The sequence below is a fragment of the Aulonocara stuartgranti genome (genome assembly GCF_965226115.1).
Source record: "Aulonocara stuartgranti genome assembly, chromosome: 20".
Taxonomy (NCBI): domain Eukaryota; kingdom Metazoa; phylum Chordata; class Actinopteri; order Cichliformes; family Cichlidae; genus Aulonocara; species Aulonocara stuartgranti.
Genome location: NC_138956.1, coordinates 34995412 through 35017736, shown reverse-complemented (window position 1 = coordinate 35017736; position 22325 = coordinate 34995412). Strand labels below are relative to the sequence as shown.

The window sequence follows — 22325 nt, the reverse complement described above, 5'->3', positions numbered from 1 at the left end:
AGTTCAGTCTGATCATCAGGCTGATGCGCCGTATAATGCAGTTAGAAGTCAGACAGAGGAGGTGGATGGCTGGACATGTCTCAATTCAATCCAATTTCATTTAGATGGAGCCAAATCATAACATAAGTCATCTCAAGGCACTTGATAGAAAAACCCATCGGTTCCACTCTAAGCAGCACTTGGCGACAGTAGAGAGGAAAAAAAAAACTTCTGACTGAACGAGACTCGAGAGGACGGCCGTCTGCCTCAATCGGCCAGAGTAAGTGCAGAGTAGAAAGGCTCGGGCTCAAGACTGTTATTATATTTACTATTATAAGATCCTTAATGTAAAGGTAGACTGAGATCAGGAGAGACTGGTGTGCAGGAACATATACAGCAATACAGAAAGATAATGCACGGTTTCTTAGTATTTGAGGCTCGGTCCATTCGGAGGCAGAAAAGTGTTTACACAGCTTTTCAGAGTTCACTGAGAGTTGGTGTTTGAATATCATGTGACCAGACATTATAAGTACTGTATTTAAGTGTAACAAAGGAGCAGGGGCAACTTTTGAAGAATACTCTCATAAATAAACTGGTCGGGTCTGTTTTCATAAAAGATGCAATTGTGAGCATGCATATAAACAATATCACCGTAATCAAGCACACATGAAATTGTAGACTGTGCTGCGATGCTATGATTGGTAAGAGAAGCACGATTTGTTTCTGTCTTCGGTTTGAAGAGTCCAGTGTTAAAGTCCCAACTGTCTGTAACAATAAACAGTTTTCATTTTATGGCTATGGAGTGTTTGAATGTTTGTCCACATTCAAACACTCCATAGCCATGAAGGCTGGATACTGGATACTTTTAGGTGTTTTGCATGTTTTTATATAAGAATCGTATCTTAAGGTGTGGTTATGTGTATATAGGGTGTGGAGAATATAAGAGGTCCGGTGATTGATCCCTGTGGAACACCTTTACTAATAGCAAGGGGGCTTCACCTAAAACATGTGGACACTACAGACTGTGTACATTTAACATGAAATCAAATGCATTGCAAATTTGAATGGCAGATTAATATTGTTTAGATGTGAGATCAATAACTGTTATTCTGCTTTTACTGTGGCCTTTTATGTAAAATGGTTTTTATATTAAAGACATCCACAAGGCATTTCTCACTAGCCAAAACTATTTCTCCAAATATCTGTAATTAAGTTCCAACCAGGAAGTCTTGGTCTGTTCTAGTGTGTAAGGACACTCATTTAACTCAAAATTAGAATTTTCCAGATGTCCAGAACGGGTCAAAAATTTAAAATATAGGTATATTTAATGTACTATAACTATTATAATACATTATATATTATATTTAATAGTAGAAGTTTGTAAAAATGTAATCATAGAGATCTGACATGGGAGATATAACCTGTCAAAAACATTTGAATTTAGTTTACTTGAATAATTTTTAACACTTCCAATACTTATCTGCCCAATTTTTACTAATCCATAGTAAAGAAAAGACTTTACATGTCCAAATAGTTACTGCAACAAAAACCCTAAAACAAAAAGAACTACGAAGAAACAAATCTAAAGGAAGTCACCATGGTACTAATAGTTGTTGAATGTATATGTGATGAAAAAAATCATCTAATTCTATTTCTGGCATTCAGTAAAAACTGTGTGCATGAGTTGAGACATTGGATTCTTCAGTTTTTATTCCTGTAATGTCACGAGCCTCACAAGCTCTTCAGCACCAGTCAAACGCTCCAGTAATATGGGGGACCCACTAGCTGAGTGCTTAGGGCGCATACCACATGGGAGCAAATGCCATGAGCATTGAGTTTCCAGCTCAATTCCCAGCCGGCTGGACCTCTTGCTGCCTGTCATTCCCCAATTGTATTTATCTGCACTTCCTGTCTGTCCCTGCTGCACCTACCTAATAAAGGCGAAATGCCCTGGGCCAACAAGAAGAAAAAGAGAATCTGCAGAAAATTAAATGAAATTATCTGGAACTGTAATTATAGCTGGTCATATTATAATTTTGACCATTCAAATTGCAGTTTTTGTCAGAAATATAATTACTGATACTCTACAAAACCTATTAAATGTTTTAAATAAGCCTGCTTTTACGCCTCCTGCTGGTCTGCACCCTTGTGTCAAACAATACAAATTATAAAATATTGTGTGTGGTTTTTTTTTAAGTCTTCTTCTCCCTGCAGATTCAAACTGACAGACTGAAAGCCTTTTCTCTCTTAAAAAGAACACACCCTCGTCCTCCTCCTCTTCCTCTTTTCCATTAGCACAAAGTGAATTAGCCGAGATGAGTCAGCCAATCAGCTGTGGCATTCAGAGGGAACGGAGCCATTATTGGCTAATGAGACGACGGGGAATTAAAGCTTTTATTCTAATAACAGTAATGTCTGTTTGTAACTGAGCCGCCTGCACCTGCTTCTCTCTTCTTCCAAGCATCATTTTCTGCTTTTTCTTTTCTTTTTTTTCTCCTTCTCGCAGCAGCGACCGGGGAATAGATCCTCACTGCCAGAGAGGGAAAATAATCTGTTGATTTAGATTCATATAGATGATTATTATTAGGAGATGACTGCACCTGTTTCTCTCTTTTACTGCAGAGCAGAAATCTGGAGTCGAACCAACCCTCAGTCAGTTTTAGTGCAAGTGAAGTGCTGTTTGGTTTCACTGTTGAAGAGATCAGAGCTCCTTCCCCAACCGAGACCTGATTATTGATTATCTTTGGTTCTGCAAGGCTGGTGCACCTGTGCATCTCACCTGCGTTTTTTCACCTTCATCTGCAAAAATGTATCCAAGACGAAGTAGATTCAGCTGTAAAATGATGGAAATTGCAGTGCAGCCATCTTATTTAACTAAAAAATGGACGAATATTTGAGTAACATTGGCCACTCATATACCAGGTAGAAATTTCCTTTATCATTTAGGCTAGCTTTCCAAATGAGTCTATACAGGCTGATTTCCATAGAAATTAACTTAGCCAATGGCTAGCCTGCAGGAGAATCAATCCAGGAGGTGATTGGATGATTTGGAAAAACACTCAGCTCTCATGTCGATTCTGCCTCCAGTCGCGTCTGACCTTGTTGGATATCATCTGGACTGTTTGAGGGTTTTCTTCTTCTGGATGTTTCTTGGAAATTGAACTGAACTCTGTGGTTAATTATCACTTTGGGCTCCTGGCCAATCGCATCACTCTCTCAGCAGAGTGAGGCCATTGATTGGTTAGGTGTTGTAAGAAGGAATTAAAGTGTGCATTTGCCAACATAAACAGTTTATATTGCTACAGTGCTGGAGACACACAAGTTCGAGTGTATGTAAAGCCACACACAATTGTTCTTCTATCTTAGTGGGGATCTGGCTGCCGTAACAATAATAATGTGTAAGCAGGATTATAACAAGCCTGACAGTCTGATTGTAACCTGAACCCCAAATTCGAGTCTGAAACCTCAAACGGTGTCATCGCTACGTCTAGAACTTGAGCCTGTACCCAGACAGATGCATGCACAAGTGCACAAACACACAAATTTGCCAATAAGTGAAACTTCATGGTTGGATATTAACTGAGGTTGATTGGTGTGTGATTGCAGGAGGGAGCTTCACACCTGAGCTCCGCACACACACAAACACACACCCCTCTCTCCATATACAGCGGGTGAAACGAATACTGAACACGTCACAAATTCTCAAAGTGAATATATTTCTAAAGGTCCAGTTGACATGAAATTATCTCCAGATGTCTGTAACGATCCATCCAATCCACACACGCAAAGAAATCAAACCATAGATGTTCGTAAATAAATTAACTTCTGTGTGATAACGAGGAATGACACAGGGGAAAAAGTATTGAACACATGAAGGAAGGGAGCAAAAAGTCTTGACAACAGCTGAAACCTATCAGTAATTAGAAAAAATCCTGGATCTTAGTGCAAATTAAATCAGCTGGTTCAGTCCCCACGGATGGCCTATAAAAGGGTGTCTCAAGACCTTTGCAGCTTTATTGCTTCAAGACACACTTGGGTCATTGGTAAGCCACAGCCTGTATCCACGCTCACCACTCAAGACATTGCTGAAGAACAAGCACGGTGAAGTTTAAATGTTGCCGATCACCCGTAGAACACTAGGAGACAATAGTCTGGTCAGATGAGACGAACATTGAACTCTTTGGATGCCACGATGCAGCATTTGGAGTTCAGAGGACTGCATATCACCCGCATATGAGCATAGAAAGAAACTCCCTCAGACAGGCTCGGAAGAAAATCTCGGCCCTGTTCTTACTGATTTAAGGACCAGCTGGTGTTTTTGTTTTTATTGGCCATAAATTAGATTAGAGACAATTGGCAGTTGCTGTGGCAACCGAGAAATCATCCCTAAACTTCTCCCTCTGCCTCTTTTCTTTGGTAGCAGACATCCAGTCAGTAGGCACCCTAGATACATTTGATAACTTGGGATGAACCTGTAAAGGCACCAAAGCAGGTTTTTTAGGTTTTGTCAAGATAGTAAAGACAAAGAAAGCTCTGCTATGTCAGACTGTTTTCTGTGTATTAATAGAGCCGAATGCAGCGTTGCCCTTCACTAACCCCAGGAATGCACTGGACGTGGGTCTGGTCCAAACAGCGTGTTCCCCAGAGATCAAGATTACAAAAGATCATAATATGAATCTAAAATAATACATGAAATAACTTTATTTAGCTTGAGGTACAATGTTCAGCTTCTTTCAGATGAGATCAGAGTTTTTATACATATAAAACACAAAGTTTGGGAAGAAATACAATATCTAAACTCTAAACTGAAAACATGAAATCTAAAGAACTAACAAATTCAAGTTAACTTAAGATGTTGCAACAGGATGCCTGGTTGCAGTGCAGTCAGCTGTGGTCATGTTAAAGCTGCTGGTGTCAGGATGAGTGCCGTTTTTAATGCAAATGCAAATAATCGTCCTCACTTTGAGTTTCAGTTTGAACTTGAGCCTCCTCTGGACAACAGCCACTCTTCACTCATGCTGCTTTCCTTCTGCAAATAAACAAGAAAAGTCCAAATAAACAGACACATATTTTGGAGCAGGAGGATGTTTAGCTGCGGTGAAATTACATTTTTTTTTTATCCATCTCTCCTTTCATGTGTAGCTGTGCTGCCATCGTGTCTCAAAACACCTAAAAACTATTTAAAATTATAAATAACACAGCATCTCCTCCATTATTCAGAGACCTTTAAAGACAACATTACCAGAGAAAAACAGGCCAAGAAAAGCCTGTCGAAACCAGCTCCGTTTTCCAATGAGCCTATTACCGTGCAGATAACTATCCCTGGATTACTAGGATACTAGGAAACGTGATTTTTCTCGGGCAAGTCGACCCTTTTATTCTGGTTTGTAGTCACAGAGCTACTGCATGACCACCACCACCTGCCCACCCTCTCTCTAATAGGCTCTAAATGGATCAAGGAAAACAGGCCAAGTCTGAAGCCTGGGCTCAGATTTATGTCTCCGCCTGGACGAGCTGCAGCTGTCAGAGGCCGGCCAGACACTCATAAATCGCCTCCTTCGCCTCAGGTTGTGTTTTTGTGCTAATGTGCAGTTGTTTGTCTGTTTATGTACCCCATATTTGTGTGTGTGTGTGGGGGGGGGGGCTTTATCCAGAATCCGATGTGCTTTGGTTTTCATAGAGGTGTAGCTCAACCGTCATGTGCGAGTTCTGCGATAGAGGAGGGTGGAGTTTGGCGAGCACGAATCAACGATATGTTAAAACATCAACTTACAGTATGAACCATCTCAGAGTGCTTCCAGATGTTCAAGTTAAAAGCAGATGTACGATCCACTTCTGTGATGAAGTTTAAACCTGCTGTCACTTGTTAAGTCTTTGGCTTTCGGCTGTTTTATACACTTATATAATTAGTTATATAACTTCTGTCACGGTAATTGCAAGTTTAAATCTTTCCACTGTTGGAAAATGTAATTTTTTTCTTTTAATATCTGAAAGTAGCTGTAGTTTCAGACGTTTCCACAGAGAAAGATCCACTTTCCTCATGGTAACTGATTATTATATAAATCAGTGGGCAGCTGGAACATTAACTTTAGAAATGCAACTGGCATATACCGCTCATAGTCTGCTCATTTCAGGCTCTATATTTATGTCCTGGAACTCCACTAGAGTAGCCCTGCATGATTCACAGCTTACAAGAAAAAGTTTAAGCCCCCCAGTTCCCCAGCCATTTAACTTTAAGGGCATCCTCCCTAAAAGGCTACTGTCTTCTGCTTGGCAGACAGCGGGAAGCCTACCAAAGGGCTGCACCAGTGTTTGTGAGCTGCTCTGCTTATATTTGGTGGGGATGCTGTGTCTGTAATAGATAAATATATAATGTTTGAAACAAGCAGAGAGAAATAAAACAGAAACATCAGAAAGAGTCAGAGTAGTCCAAACCCTGGGCTCTAATGACAGTGTTTTATATGACTTGTCGACAGTACACAGATAGATATGAAATATAATCTCAATGATTTAATGTAGATAATGACAAACATTCACTGTAAACAAAGATTTAAACATCCACATTTAAACAAAGAGGCTCATAAAAATGAGTTTTGTTTCAATAATACTTTATATTGTTATACACCTGATCTACAGATCACAGTGTGAGTATACAAACGCACAAAATCATCACCTGTACAGTGATTATATGCTGTGATTCAAAGACTTTGTCAAGATGTAGAAATAATTTCTTTATACTTTACAGAGGAGTAGTGCTGTTATCTCTGAAAGCTGTTCAGTCGGCTACAATGAAACCTTTACCAACACTGCTTATTTTATATCAGGGAAAAATGTTTTATATCATATATATCACATAGTTGATGTTATTAAACTAACATTTAAATGTTTAAATTGCTGTTGGGATCTTTGTGATAGTTAAGGTGACTTTTTATATAGACCAAGACGTTTAAAGTAATAATAATGTAATTTATTATGGTGCTGTAAGGAGTACAGAGAATAGGCGCAGTTTCTATGCTAAAATGTAAACCTTTAATGGTTTGGATTTACTACGTTGTCATGTGTCAATCAATGATCTTCTTCACTCCTGTTGGTTATCGTTTGAGTTGTACCCCTCCAAACTGAGATTAGTTTCACTCTGTATCACTTTTATGATGCTAACAGTAATTTTATGTCATACAGATCACAGAATTACAGTCTTTGAGACCCTTTAGCATGCTAGCTTTCATAGAGATTGGCTTTTAGGATTGTTAGCACAACATGTTAGGCTGCTTTATCCTTTCTGAAGTCACAGAGTGAAAAGACCCATAAAGTATATACACATCAGCGCTATGCTGGAAATTTAGTGTTATTAGTTTTTCACTTTTCCTTTCCTTCGGTGTAGAGATGTAGCTATAATTTTTTTTATAGGAAATAACTGCAAAACTAGTGTTGTTAGCTTACTGTAATTAGTTTAAGCTATTTTGTAGCTGTGCAAGTTGGAGGAGACAGCGGTCCACTAAAAGCAGCTGGTGTTTGTTTCTGCTTTCTGAGGAGGGAAAAAAAACCTGTTGATGGCATGTGCCCACATGCTAATTAGATGCTATATTTTTACACATATGGAGTCCATTTGTAGGAATAAATCACCACATGTCAGTGTGAAATTTGACCTGTTTTTGACTGTTTTTTTGCTATAATGTGAAAACACGTGGGCCTGTTTGGGAGCCCATATTATAGCAGAAAAAATGAAAGCCATGGTAGGAGCAAGACCAGCCATTAAAAGTATCAAAATTGGTCCCTTTTAAGGTTTTAAAGTGGATTTATGTCCATTTACTCACGACAGACATTAGAGATATTTGTTTGTTTAGTTAAATTAGTTCCATTAAAAGTTGTAGAAGCATCAGTTAGCTGGGCCTATTTTTAACGGACTCGTGGACGTACTGATACTTCAGATACTACATGAGATCACTGTGATACCAAAGAAAACTTCAAGTTTTTTTCCTCTTATTTCTATGTAGATTTATGGAGGTGTGTTCTGGAGAGATGTCAGAGATAATTATAGCCCCGGAAGCCGTTTGCCACGCTGAATCTAAAAATATATGTTTCGTGTGTGAGATTGAGCTGCGACTCTGAGAGGGGGGAGGATTTCTGACTCAGATCTGCTTTGAGCAGGTCTCTGCTTTGATTTGTAAGCTCCACAGACAGAACAGAGCTTCCCCTGAATGTCATGTATGTTGCTGAGTTTTTCGGTCAATTTACTTGCATTTACAGCAGCTTAATCTCGCCTGAAAGGGACACAAAACCCAGTGCGTGAGACATTTCTGTAGGCGACAGGGCGGAGGTGGAGGGTCTTTGTCTCGTAATCCGTCCTTGTAAGTGTGTCGGCTGTTAGTGTCGGTGTGTCGCGGCGCTAACGGGTTTGAACCTGACACAGAGCACAGTAATGATTTACTTTGTTTACCTAACTGTTTGACCCCCCCCCCCCTCCCCTCCCGAGTGTGAGTGTGTGTGTGTATGGGTGGGTGGGTGTGTGTGCGTATGTTTAAGGCAGTATCCAGGCCTTTTTCCTGCGCCATGTGTGTTTCTTGTAATTATTTAATTCAGTGACTTGCAACACTCTCTTTTTCCCCCTGTTGTAGCTGCCATAGTAATAAATGCAGGTGTTTAGGAGGCACCTCTAAACACCTGGGACCGCTTTGGGTGTGTGTGCATGTTCTTACACATGTGTCTTTTTGAGGACTGCATTTATTTATAGACCTTGTGAGGACATTTGTGAAAAGTGAGGACATTTTTTGCTAAACAGACCCATAAATTGTGGATTAATTTTGTGACTTTGTGTCCTCGCAGGTTGATAAATGAATCACTGATAAATAAATTTCATGAAAAAAACCCCACACAGTTTATCACAGCTGTGTGTGTGTGTGCCTCACCTTGGGGAATGACTTCATCTCTACCTCGCTTTTCTTTTTATCTCTCTGCCTTCATGACTGTCCTCCTCACCCCTCCTCTCTCTCTCTCTCTCTCTCTCTCTCTCTCTCAATTTTGTGCCCCCCCCCCCCCCCCCCCCCCTCTCTCTCTCACGTTATTGACTGTGTTTTAGAGCAAAATCCATAAGGTTTGTCCCAAAGGGCACGTTTTAGTGTGACGTCACGAACAGACACAGTAAACCAGTGTGTGTGTGGTCTGAGTGAAAAAAGCCTGTGAGTTATTCTTTGTGTGTGTGTGTGTGTGTGTGTGTGTGTGTGTGTGTGTGTGTGTGTGTGCGCTGCCCCACCCAGGCTAAATCTGAGCACGGTTAGACTCCTGAATAACACATATTTTTACACGCTGTACAGTATCAGTCACTTAGTTTGAATCTCATTATCTCGCAGTTTGGGGACCCGGGTTTCTTTTGGGGACAAAAAGTCCTGAAAAGGAAAGCTTTGAGTTGGAAGCCTTGGTTTCATGTTGGGAAGGTCTCTGTAGTGATGGAAACGCAGCTCTCTCTATCTGTGTTTGTGTGACCTTTGATGTTGCAGCTAGCAAAGCAAGTCATTAATTAACGTCTTTCCTAATTGGAGGAAAATGAATAAGTAATATTAATGTCTTGGTTTGATGTTTCCACTGAAACAGTTTCCTTATGTTTCATCACCCTGAATCCATGGACAGACATATTTAGCTCAGTCTTACCTGAATCCATACTAACAAGCTCTGGGTCTTGTGTCTCGTCAGAGTGAACAGCTAACATCTTTCATTACCACAGAGACATCCATGAACCGAACTGGTGTCCTCCCAGTGTAATCTAGGGATAGTAATTGATCTATATAGGCATTTTAGCCTGGTATGTGGTGGCTGACTCCAAAAAGAGTCGGCCACTGCAGATTCCCATGTTAAATATTCAGCTTTACATCATAAAAAATATTTACAGCTCCACACAAAATAAACCATTGGCCTAATCAACAGTTTTTCCTTTCATAATCACTCTGAGATTTTTTTTTTAAATAACTCATCCACCTGGATAATTGCATTAGGAGTGTTGGATCTTTGACCGACATATCCCAATTAGCTTCAATGGCCTCAGCCATTACTCTGAATCATGAAACTAGGACGACGGCTTCACTGTGAGAGTGCCGTTGGAGTCTTTTAGAGCATTTTATCTGAATATATTACAGCTTGATGGTGAACACACCATCCAAAAAACATCGTCATTCCCTTTTGCTGAGTTAAATTCTCGTAACAAGTCTGCTAATCATCTAATTCCCCGTCATATAATCCTGTGCAATGTGCATGTATAGTTTGTGTATGCTGCTAGCTAACCAAGTTTATTAGTGAAAAATGAACACTCCACTCGTTCATGAAATAATGCTTTTGGTTTGAATAAACCAGCATTGCAGTAGCCAAAACACTAATGCTGAACCTCAACATGCATCATAGTAGTAGTAGAATCCAGCCGGCTACCATCAGTCCAACAAACAACAATTGCGGATATATTTGGATAACTTGTTACTGAATACTGACAGTGGTCTTTGTGCAGAGGGCCACTAGAGACTTAAAAACAAAAACAAAGCTAAACTCCTTTACGGTTGCAGTTTTAATTTAAATCGTGTGATTTTCAAAGTAAATTTTGACTGGGATGGTCTTTATGTTTATTCTTCATTAATATTAAGAGACTACAGCCCATGAATACAGCTTATTAAATTATAACTTACACTGCCTCTCAGATAAAAGATAAATGAAGCTGCATGCAGAATAAAATGTTGGACAGTATTCCACGTTGTTTAAAACACATTTCTTTTCGTTGCTTTCAGATTCAGCTATTATTCATCATTTATATTAATAAGTGTTTGATGTAAACATCTAATTGTTGGTTTTTGGTAGAAATGTTGTCAAAGTTTTAAAAGAACCAGAGAGTGAAAGTGACACTTTTATCAGTCTCTGATAAAGCAAACTGAGCTGATAACACACGCAGTCAGAATGGACAGCAGCAAATACTGCGTCCATGTGAACAAGCAGACGATTACTGCTGAGCAAACACAGACGCTCAGCTGGACCGGGCCTCGGAGCTGGATGATGGACAGATGCACAGCAGCAGGTGGATGGCACAAGCTGAACATTTGTCTTTGTGAGGACCGCTGTGAGTTTTAGACATTGTGAGGACATGTTGTCCTTCGTCTGGGACCTTGGGCCTCATTTGACATCCAGTGTTGTTTAGAGGGTAAATGTGAAACTCTGGTGCAGAGTACGTAAAAGAAATTCTGACCTGGATTAATTTATTTGTGGACATGAGAGAGCAATGAGAGCTAAATCAGTACATATACAATCAGGATTTTCTTTTGATTGCTTGTTTTAAATGGATAAATATTTACAGCAGCGTCTAAAGAAGTAAATATTATCAGAAAATGTCTTGTCGAGTTTTGTTGCAAGACCAAAAAGAGATCAATCCCAGTGGAGGATCCTATTACTTTTTATTTTTCATCAATAAATAAGAAACCAGAGCTGTACAAATACTAAGAGACTTTTGGTTTGGATTTTTTTTTCCCAGCATAAAGTAAAAACAAGCTAAAAACCGAAGAGTTTTTATTTTCATATCTACAAACTGACTACTTTTGGCTTTGGGGAGGCTTTTTTTAAATTTTTGGAGCATATTTAGTATTTATGTTTGTTTTAAGGGTTTGACTTGGACTCCAGGTCGGGGACCAGAGAATGTCTGATGTTAATAGCGGTCCTCACAAAGATGTATGCCATCAGGTTCTTTGATGTGTCGTTTACATTCCTGTGCGATCTGCTCTGTGTCACGCAGAGACGCAAACTCGCTAAACTCTAAACACTCTGCAGCTCTGTCGTCTGTCCTGTGTCTTTATCTGTAAAACATACCTGATACATTGGAAGATTTCCAAATCCGGTTCAGATTTGTCCTCGATGAAGTTAACAGAATGTCTTGATGCATGCTCAGTCATCCAGGTAAGTCAATCCCAAAAGGTTGATTCTGTTCATCTGGACGTAGCGGAAAATGTTTCGTCATTCATCCAAGTGACTTCTTCAGTCTCAGCTGACCGCAGGTTTCCAACTTATAAACAGTACATTTGCATCATGACTGAAACCAGCACCACTGAAGCCCACTTGTGCAAATGTACTGTTTATACGTTTGGGGAAACCTGCAGTCAGCTGAGACTGAAGAAGTCACTTGGATGAATGACGAAACATTTTCCGCTACGTCCAGATGAACAGAATCAACCTTTTGGGAAGTTAACTGAAATTCAGATGACAAAGAAAACTTCAACATAGACGTTCAGACTTGGATGACTTGATGATCAATGTTAACTGGAGGCTTTGACTTGAATTGTTCAGTATGATAGATAAAGTAAGTTGCATGCAGAAGAAAGACTTAATGGAGATGATTAGCTTAGTTCCATTTTAGTTGTGGACACACAACCGAGGTAAATTAGCAGATTTGTTTTTAGTTATTCTTTCTCTGTAGGGGTCTGAGGTGATTACATCAAGAGATTTTGTTCTGAGGTTTTTGTATTGTGTATGGATTTTTGTACTCTCAGGGTTAGATGTTGTCACATGTCCGATGCCACTTCTGGTTTGGATTTGGACACTTTGCACCTGTGTGTTTACCAACCTGCTGTTAAATATTCAGTACGTTTTAGCAGGTTTTTAGGATAAAATGGAAAATGCACACTGCAGAAACTCAAAATCTTACCAAGTATATTTGTCTTATTTCTAGTCAAAAAAAATTACACTTAAAACATTATAACATTTCAGTGAGATATAGGAGCTTGTTTTTAGACAGTGCATCTTGCATCTTTGAGACTTTTCACTTGTTCCATGTAGTGCAGCGTACGTTTGACTTAAAGCAGTCACTGCCTCTCCAGTGGCCTACAGTCCTTTAGGTCATCAATCAGCTGTTACATAAACATTTAGTCAGAAATGATCAAACTTCATTTTAGGTGTAGAGATATCTCAAAAGCAAATGTTCATATATATACTTTTCCTGAGTTAACGTTACTTGGTAGTAACAGACCAAATGAGCTGCATATACAACAAACAGTTGGACTTTAAATTGCCAGATATCCAGTGGCAGTTCTGACTTGGATCCTTCCCCCCGCTGCTGCTTCTCACTCCCACCCCCTTTTCTTTTTTTTGCTTTTGCATCATCTCTTTCTCTCCTTGCTACCAGCTGCCCTACATATTGAAGGATAGATATCGTTGCATCACCACAGGCAACAGAAAAAATATCACACACACTGCAGAAAAACACGGTGCGCACACACATGCCGTCGTACCATGCACGCGCGCACAGAGGTGGATTAATTATTATTCGGTTGCCAGGGAGATGATGGAAGAATGAGCAAATCTGTCAGCTCCCCAAAGAGACTGAAGACTCTTCACACTTCATCCTCTCTCTCTCTGTTTATTTCATTCTTCCACTCAATCCAGGAGACTTGCGGGTGGGGGAGGGGATATACGCGGGTATATTATCTGTTATAGCATGTGTAATTGTTACCATGGCAAAGATAATGCAGGCTTAAAGGGGAGAGCGCTTTTGGGCCCTCACGGGTTTGTTGCTGTGCTAGTTTCCATCATTTCTTGAACAATGAGTTGATTAAAACTAACAGTCGGTGACTAGTTGTTGTTTTCAAGCTCTGCAGAAAAGTAAAGATATAGGAGCGATAAATCAGATGATGTTTAAAGATGATGTTGGTTGAAATACAAACTGTGATTTGTGTGAGAGGCAGACAGAGCTGAGTTTAACCTGCAGTGGAAGCTTTGACTTGACTTTTTCTAATAAGATGACAAACTGAGCCAAGTCCAAACCTTAAACTTTGTACTTGAACGTTAACCTAACGTTCCCTCTGCATGCACCATTAATCACGTATAATCTCAGGCAAATTAAAAACTACTACACCTATTAGGACTGTTCCCCCCGGACACTCTGGGATTTGTTCTCTTTGGAAGTACATTTTTAACAGCCGCTAAGGTTGATTAACGCTTTGATGCACGAGTGACTGGACCCTACACTCGTCATTACTTGGATCTGAAATCTTCTCGTCTTTGGTTCGGCCTTTCAGCTCTTTTCCTTCTGGCTTTTGTCAACCCACACCTTTCCGTTGCTTCGTTGATCCGGGTTTGCAGTTGGGAACCACCTTCCAGTCACCTTCTCATATGTGGTGTAGCTTTGAGAGCTCAGTGAGGAAAGCTCGTCATGCAGTGGTGATACCAAACTGTTACAAAGCATAACAATAGGATCTGCTGTGAACAGATAAACAGAGTTTGGGCTTTGGACTAGCATGTGGTGCATGTAAAACTGATGGAAACTTAAAAATCCACTGAACTTCCAAAGGATCTTATAAATAACTTCCATCAGAAATGTGCTAATTTAAGTTTTCTGTGCATTAGTTGCAGCTAATTTTGTTGCTTACTGAGGAAATATGATTTTAAGACTCACGGAAAAAAATAATCCAGTGTGTGTGTGTGTGTGTGTGTGTGTGTGTGTGTGTGTGTGTGTGTGTGCCTGAGGGCTTAAAACCATCAGTTGGAGGTCTTACTATTATTTGCTGTGTGTGTGTGTGTGTTGGGGGATGGGGGAGGAACTAATGAGCTTAAGTGCCTCCCCTCTGCCTGTTTCACCCTTCGCTGCTCTTCCTCCTCCTCTTCCTCCCTCAGGGCGCGATGGCTGACTGAACAATGTTTAGTGTCCGTCTGAAGGAGCTAAATGGATACGATGGCCCTCCTTCACACACTCACGCTGTCTCCTCCTCTTGTCTGATCTCAGGTCAGAAGAATGAGGCGACAACATGATTATTTTCCATCTGAAATTGAGTTTCAATACTTTTCGTGGTCATTCGTACACCGGCTGGAAGGCGTGATCGGCCCCACTCGGTCTAAAGAGACACTTTGATGGTCCTAACGCTCTGCTATCTTGTTGGAGGTGCTAATGAGCAGCTTAATTGTTTTCTGACGGAATAATAAAAGATGCCACCATTTTTTCTCATTTTAGTGCTGGTGTCTTTCCACGCTGTAACGGGCAGTAACTCCAGTCAGGCTTAAATCAACAGATTTCCAATAGAAGTTCTGACTGGTTTAGTAAATAGCCTCCATAGAACAGAAAGGCCTTTCTGAGTGTTATATTACAAGATTTTTCAAATGTAATATGTATAATTTATGTTCCTGTTGAGGATGTCATATTATTCCCAGATTAGTTTTTAGGAAAATCACTGAACAGAGTATTCATACTATAGATGAGGTCAAATGATTAGAAGGGCTTAAATTAGCTGATTTTTAAAAGAAATTAGAAGAATTAAAAAAGCAGCTCCACATGCAGATCATCCATCCTCTTCAGGGCTGCGGGGGGCTGGAGCCTATCCCAGCTGTCTGTGGAGACGGGGTACACCCTGGACAGGACGCCAGACTGTAGCAGGGTTAACATAGAAGCAGACAGCCATTCACACCCATGGGCAGTTTAGAGTTACTAATTAACCTAACCCCACTAAGTGCATGCAGGAGTACCCGTAGAGAACCCGTGTAAACACCGGGAGTACATGCAAACTTCACACAGATGGTGGATTTGAACTCAGGACCCTTTTGCTGTGGAGCAACAGTACTAACCACTGTGCTGCCCTACATGCAAATCAGTCTGAGGTAAATCAGGAGATCGGTCTTGGATGTCTTTTACTTCACAAAGTAAACCTAGCCTGAATCAAGCCACAGACGTTAAACTAGAACCTAAACTCAGACTATTTCTAAGAGGAATTTAATTTGCAGAATTTGTACCAATAATATAGAAAATGATGTCTAATTTTCCAACGTTGCGGAGAATCCCAGACACACACACTTTGTGTGACGGACCGAACGGCAGAAACTGTTTCCGATGCAGCAGTCCGGTCTAAGCGAGCAAACTCAACGCTGAAGCGCTCTGTTATCGGGTGCTTCAGTTTCAAAGCAGAGCTTGAGCAAAACATGATTTTCAAATTTGTCCACATTAGTGAGAACACAGGCTGAAAGGAGAGTCTGCAGCGGAGAAGCAGCAGCAGCTGAATGAAACTTGAGCGTAGCATGCTAACAGACCTGCTGCATGTTTTTGTGTGTCTGTGTGTGCGTGCTGTAGGGAAAGTAGTGCAGGTGTTGAGTTTCAGGGTGCTATAATGTGTTTGTGAATGAAAGAGAGAGGCAGACAGATTGAATGAGAGCTGAATGAGTCTGTTAACAGACACTAATGAGTCTGACAGAACGAGGCTGCCTTTAGAAAGACGCTGAATTCAAGGTCTCTACCAAAATAAAACACACATGCCAGAAAGGTGACACATCAAGAGAAGGAAAAATGTTTGTGTTTTTAATGAAGCGAAAGAAATGCCACGAGTGTCTGTGAAGAGGAAAACTCAACGCTAGTCTGTGCAGGTTTAACTGTTTTCTTTTTCTTTTTAATACAAGACAGATAAATACTTTATTCATCACGACTCCAGTGAGATTTCATATTATCAACACGAGTTAATTTAGTGGTTTTTTGCATGATTTTAAATCTTACATCAAAAAATTTCAATGAAAGTCTCACACAAGTTTGTGTAAAACTGGGTCAAAGGATGATCAAATGATCGACAATTTTAAAAAAAAATAATAAGAAAGAAACAACGTCAGGGTTAAAGCTGCACTAACACAAACAATACAACACCACAACAACCTCTCTCATCTGACTCAGAAACAGCATCAGACTGAGCTGCAGACACACAATCACAGGAATAACACATCTAAATGTTTCTACAGGAGCCCTCAGGACTGCCAGTCGATGTGGCTCCATGTTTAAAGCTTTAAATCCATAAACAGCACAAACTTTTACTGACTCTCAGTGCGATCTAAACTGTTTCTGAGAGTTTAAAAAATAGTTGACAGTTATTTTTTACTACTTATGTGCTTAGTTACACACAGAGAGACACACAATTCCCATTGTGGTCATTAAACTCTAGAAATGTTGCCGTAATGACCGAGATGATATAAAAAGATGAACGTAGCCACCACGATGTCACTCTGCTGCCTTGTGCAAAAACAAGCTGCATCTATAAACAGCATGGCTGAAACCCACACACACACATCCTGACTAATTATGCTGAGTTACACACTCATAAAATACTAGAATTTCACTCACTAAAAGCGGAGCTTCTTGGATGGCCTGCTTCATAAAGCAGATCATAATCTTAGTTAGATAATACATGAAAACGTGTCTCCGGAGCCACAAACACGGTTAAAAAGTTACAGTTTAATGATACCAGGATACCAGCTGCCACGCCCCGACTCATGTGACTCGTGAAAGATAAATAATCCAAAGGACACAAAACAACAAACACAAAAGTTCGACATTTTAACATGGGAACCTATTGGGACTGACTCACTTTTGGAGGCAGCCTCAAGTGGCCATCCTAGGAACTGGTTTTATTTTGTTGTATTTATCCGCAAAACCTTAAAGGCCGGTCCTTGAATGTATTGTTGGGGACCGCTGGATGGAAACTGATTCTGACGTATAGTCAATGCTATCAGCCTTTAAATTAGAGCCATGATGTTGGTGGGAGGATGCAGTCAAAATTGGATCTGCTGCTGATAACACTGTTTTAAAAATGAACTAAAGAAAAATGTGCACATAGGAATAAAGCTGCCATCATACTGTCAGCTTTCACTGGAAGCTCTATGTCACATATAGCAATAGAGTTGAACTATAAACCTCCAGAAACATAAATACACACTGTACACACACACAGCGTATTGGATGCAGTAACAATAATTGTTTTTAAATGATGATTTTAAAGCAAATGAATGGATCTGTGGAAACAGAGTTAACATGAAGTCAACAGACTTCCAAGAGGAACTTTTGCAATATCTAAATAAACAGGGGAAAAAAATTAATCGTATGATTTTAAAATGAAGTTCTGTCATGAATTTATAAAAGCTTTATGTGGTCCTGTGTGTTTGTGTGTGCAGCTGTAAATGCACACGCTCAGAGTCGGTATTATCAGTAATAGAGTCGGTTTATCGCAGATGAACCGGCAGCTTTACTCTGTCTCCCTGCCTCACCATCGGGCTGGACCACACGTTTAATACTTATTTCACACACACACACTGATACACACACACGGAGGTATTGCATTACAACGGAATTTCAGGCAGCTGGCTGCAGGCCGTGTGTGTGTGTGTGTGTGTGTGTGTGTGTGTGTGTGTGTGTGTGTGTGTGTGTGTGTGTGTGTGTGTGTGTGTGTGTGTGTGTGTTTGGTATCTGGTTTCCACCATTCGCTGACCAACTAAGCAGAATAAACAGTGAAAATGAAAAATTGTGTGCGTTTAACAAACTGAAACGGCAGCGAGCGGCATCAGAGACACCAGGAGGAAGAGCACACGAGAGTTTAATCAGCATATTTTCCAATGGAAGAAACAAAATGCAGAGTGAGAAATGGACGTCCTGACTCGGATTGTGTTGGTTAATAATTCACTGGCTGCAGACAGGCTTGCAGAAGGATGTGAAATCAGCAGGTTTTCTGTGGCAGTTCTGACTTGGATGTTTTTCCTTCTTTTCCGTACAGGCTGGAGTTTCAGTGTCGTAGTTTCCAAAAATCAGGATGGCTCGAACTGCGTTTCAGCCACAAAGACAAACAGAACCCAATCACACTGCAGTGATTAAATGGTGATCAGCGTCTGTTAAATAAGAAAGTTTCCAGTGGGAGTTGTGAATTAGATCCTTTGGAGGGAAAGAAAAGCAGAGAAGAAAGACGGAAGAAAATGATTTCTCGTGGAAATTCTGACTGTGAGTTGTTTAGAGGACAGTCCTGTTTGCATTTCCTTAAATTAAACATTTAAGGAAATGCAACATTTAACGGTCCTTTAGAGAAACAGAAAGAAATCCCTAAAAGTCAATTTTCCCGTTTCTGCCTGATGTTGTTTTTTATGAAAGAGTGAAACACAAAGACAGTCGAACACTGTAGTGTCTGTTAGTTCTGCCAGTTTCCCTCGAGAGTTCTCCATTTGATAGCACCTGATGGATTAATTACTACATTTCTAATGGAAGTTCTGATTTACGTTCTGGGGGGAAAAAATCAGACATCTTTCTGTTCGATTGCTTTAAATCAGCGAGTTTTGAATTGGAGAAGCTTTGTGCTGAAGAAAGCCTTGATGGCAGTTTAAGTTCTGACTAGAGTGGAAAGTTTAGACATTCATCGAGTCAAAAGGGCTTGAAGACAAACGTGAGTTGGATTGAGCTTTAACCTCCTAGGACCTGGCGTCCACATATGTGGACATCATCACATTTTGGGTTGTCTAGACCAAAATACAACATTTTGCTCTACAAGGGCCTGATATCCACTTACGAGGATGTTATACTCCGAAATTTACAACACGTCCTCATATGTGGCTCTCATTTTTCTCAGAAACAAAAATCAGGTAAAAAATCAGTTAATTCTTTGTTTTTACATTCATCAGGACCCAATCAGCCCAAATAGCAAAGAGAAAATAAAAATGCGTCACATGAAAGAGTTCAGGTCTTAGGAGGTTAATACGAAAGTTTTCATTGCAAAGATTCACAGCTGGAGTTTGAAATCTGCAGTTTTCTGACCTAAATTCCCACAAAAACAACAGTTTGGATCATTAAAAAAAAGAGTTGATGAGCGTTACATAAGCAATGTTTAATAGAAGTTTTGAACTGGATAAGCTTTGCGCAGCAGAAAGCTTTGATGATGGTGAAATCTGCATCTGCCTGTTAGAAGTTCTGACTTTGGGAACGTTTAAAAAAAAAAGAGAAAACGGCTCGTCCTGGAAAAAAAATGACACGAGCAAATTTCCAGTGGGAGTCCTGATAGTGATTATGTTACTAAACAGTGTGCGCGTTCCACAGGAATAAAAGCACTCGACGACAGTTCTGACTTGGACTGATGGATTTTAATAAAGAAATTACACTTGATACAGAGATTTACAGCTGAAGTTTTAAATCAGCAGTTTTCCAAAAGACGTTCAAGGATGAAACAAACCAAGAGCTTGTTATATCACGGTTTCCTGATTCAGAGTTTTGAATCGTATACATTTTGCACTGAAGATCGACTCGGCGACGGTTAAATTAGTATCTTTTCTAATGGAAGTTGTGACTTGCATCTGAAATCAGGTGGAAACAGCTGCTGCTGGGCGTTAAAGCCGAATCTAATTGGATATGTGATTCAGAGCTCAGCTGGACATTCGAGTTTGTTCTCGTCACATGATCCTGTCGGTTAATGAAACTCGGAAGGAGTGCGTCTGTCAGCGCGCACACACACACACACACACAAACACACACATTCGTTTCCCGAGACTTGCTCAATCCACAAACTTCACAGTGAAAGTTAACGATTTATCTTAATGGCACTTTTTCTGTCGAGTCCCCACAACGTGAGTAATGCTCATCGCCGAAGCACACCCCGGGGCAACACAATACGACAGACGGATTGTGTCTCTGGGCGAGAGGTCAAAGGTCAGAGCGAGGCTGTGTGGGTGAGATCGCGACCTCGGGCTGTGCTCAGAACAAAGCAGGTGTTGACGGTTTGAATCCAGCCGGGAGTCACGAGTCAAAGGTCACTTCCTCTGTCGCTCTGTCACTCCCCCGTCACGTCTTCTTCTCCTCTTTCTCTGTTTCTCTTTCATCTTCTCCTGTTTACTTCTTTTCTTACTCATCTTAATTTTCAGTCTCTCAGATTTACGATTGCTGCTCGTTGACGTTTTTCATTGGTCGATGTCATGTTTGCTCCAGCTAAGAAAAAGGCTGTTTCGGAAAATAAGGCAAAAATTTGACTTTTGATGTGTTTTGTGGAAAAGGCTGAAAGATTCAGGATCATGTTCGCCTTTCTTGGCACGAGACTGGAAACTGGTGGAAACCAAACTGGTGGCCACATCCCCAGAGACCAGCTCCACCACCACCTCTGATTCCTACGGCGAGCACAGCCACAAAAGTCCCATTTTGGAATTTGCTGTTTTTTGTTAGTTTCTTGTTTTCTGGTAAAAACTCACCTGAGAAAATGAAATTCAAAGATTTTTCTGAAACAGGTCGGTGTTTGTGTGGAATGTGTCAATTCATTTTTCTATAGATTACACCTTTAAATTCTATTTTACAGCACGTGTGTGTGTGTGTGTGTGTGTGTGCGTGTGTGTGTGTGTGTGTGTGTGCGTGTGCGTGCGTGCGTGAGAGAGAAATTTGTGTTAGGTCTCTGTCTGCTGCAGTGTCCTACTTTAACGTCTCCTCCCTCACTCTGCTATGAGTGTGTGTGTGTGTGTGTGTGTGTGTGTGTGTGTGAGAGAGAGAAAATCGGTGTGTTTCTGTAAAACAGGATTGTGCAAGTGTGTATTTGGTTGTGAGTCAGACCTGCTGCCTGTGTGTGTGTGTGCAGCTCGTCAGCTCTAATTAAGCTCGGCCTCTTAACGAGCAGACAGCTAATTAACACACTAAGAGAAGCACACACACATTTGTCCTTCATCACACGCTCTGGTTTCTTCATCGTTTTTGTTGCTATCTTTCTTCTTTCCTTCTTTATTCCCTACCTTTGCACCCTTAAATCCTTATGTCTTCCTTTTTTGTGTGGTTTACTCTTTATTTAACGTTTGTCCCTGCCTCCTCATTCATTTCCTTGAATCTTTCCACTTACTTCCCTCCTGTTTTCATTCCTTTTCTTTTCTCTATATTTTTGTGTTTTTCTTCACTTGTTCCCTTCCTTCGTTCGTTCCTGTTTTATTTCCCTTTCTTTCTCCTCACTTCCTTTCCTTACCTTGAACTCCCCTCAGATCTTATTTCTCGTCTGTTCTGTGATTTTAATTGTCGCTTTTGTAATTTTCCATTTTCTTTCCTTCTCTTTTTCTCTCATATAATTTTTTCCCCCTTCTCATTTTCTCCTTTTTTTTATCCCCGTTTCCTCCCCCTCTCCCACTTTTACCCCCCTCTTCCTCCTCTTCCTCTGTGGTGTTTTTCTGGGTCAGACAGAGGGAGGGAGGCGGGAAGGTTTGGGGAGATTTGGGGAATCTTATTTTAGTCGCTCCACATTTTCGAGCAGTGTGTTTGTCTCCTCATCAGCCCTCTGCTGTATTTAACTTTACATGCTCACCATCATCATCACCATCATCTTCATCTTCATCATCATCATCATCATCATCTCTATTCAGTGAAATCTAATCCCATTATTCGCTTTTATATCTGTGAAATGGCAGCTTTTTTTTTACATGGTGCTATGAAACAGTTCAACACTTTGCATTAAGTGTGAGCCACCCTCACAGTTGCCGGGCAGATTTCTGTGGATATTCAAAGTCACCAGAGCATGAAGCCCAATGAAAAAATTCTTGTTGCATTTGAATCTGTGAATTTCCAGTTGAAGTTCTAAACAAAAGGAAAAATATAAAAAAAT

General features: G+C 40.4%; 1 protein-coding gene across 1 annotated transcript in view; it reads left to right on the top strand.

Moving 5' to 3' along the window:
- Window positions 1-22325, top strand: part of plxna3 (plexin A3) — a 136581-nt gene that overhangs the window by 57382 nt on the left and 56874 nt on the right. The gene's annotated exons all lie outside the window — the stretch shown is intronic.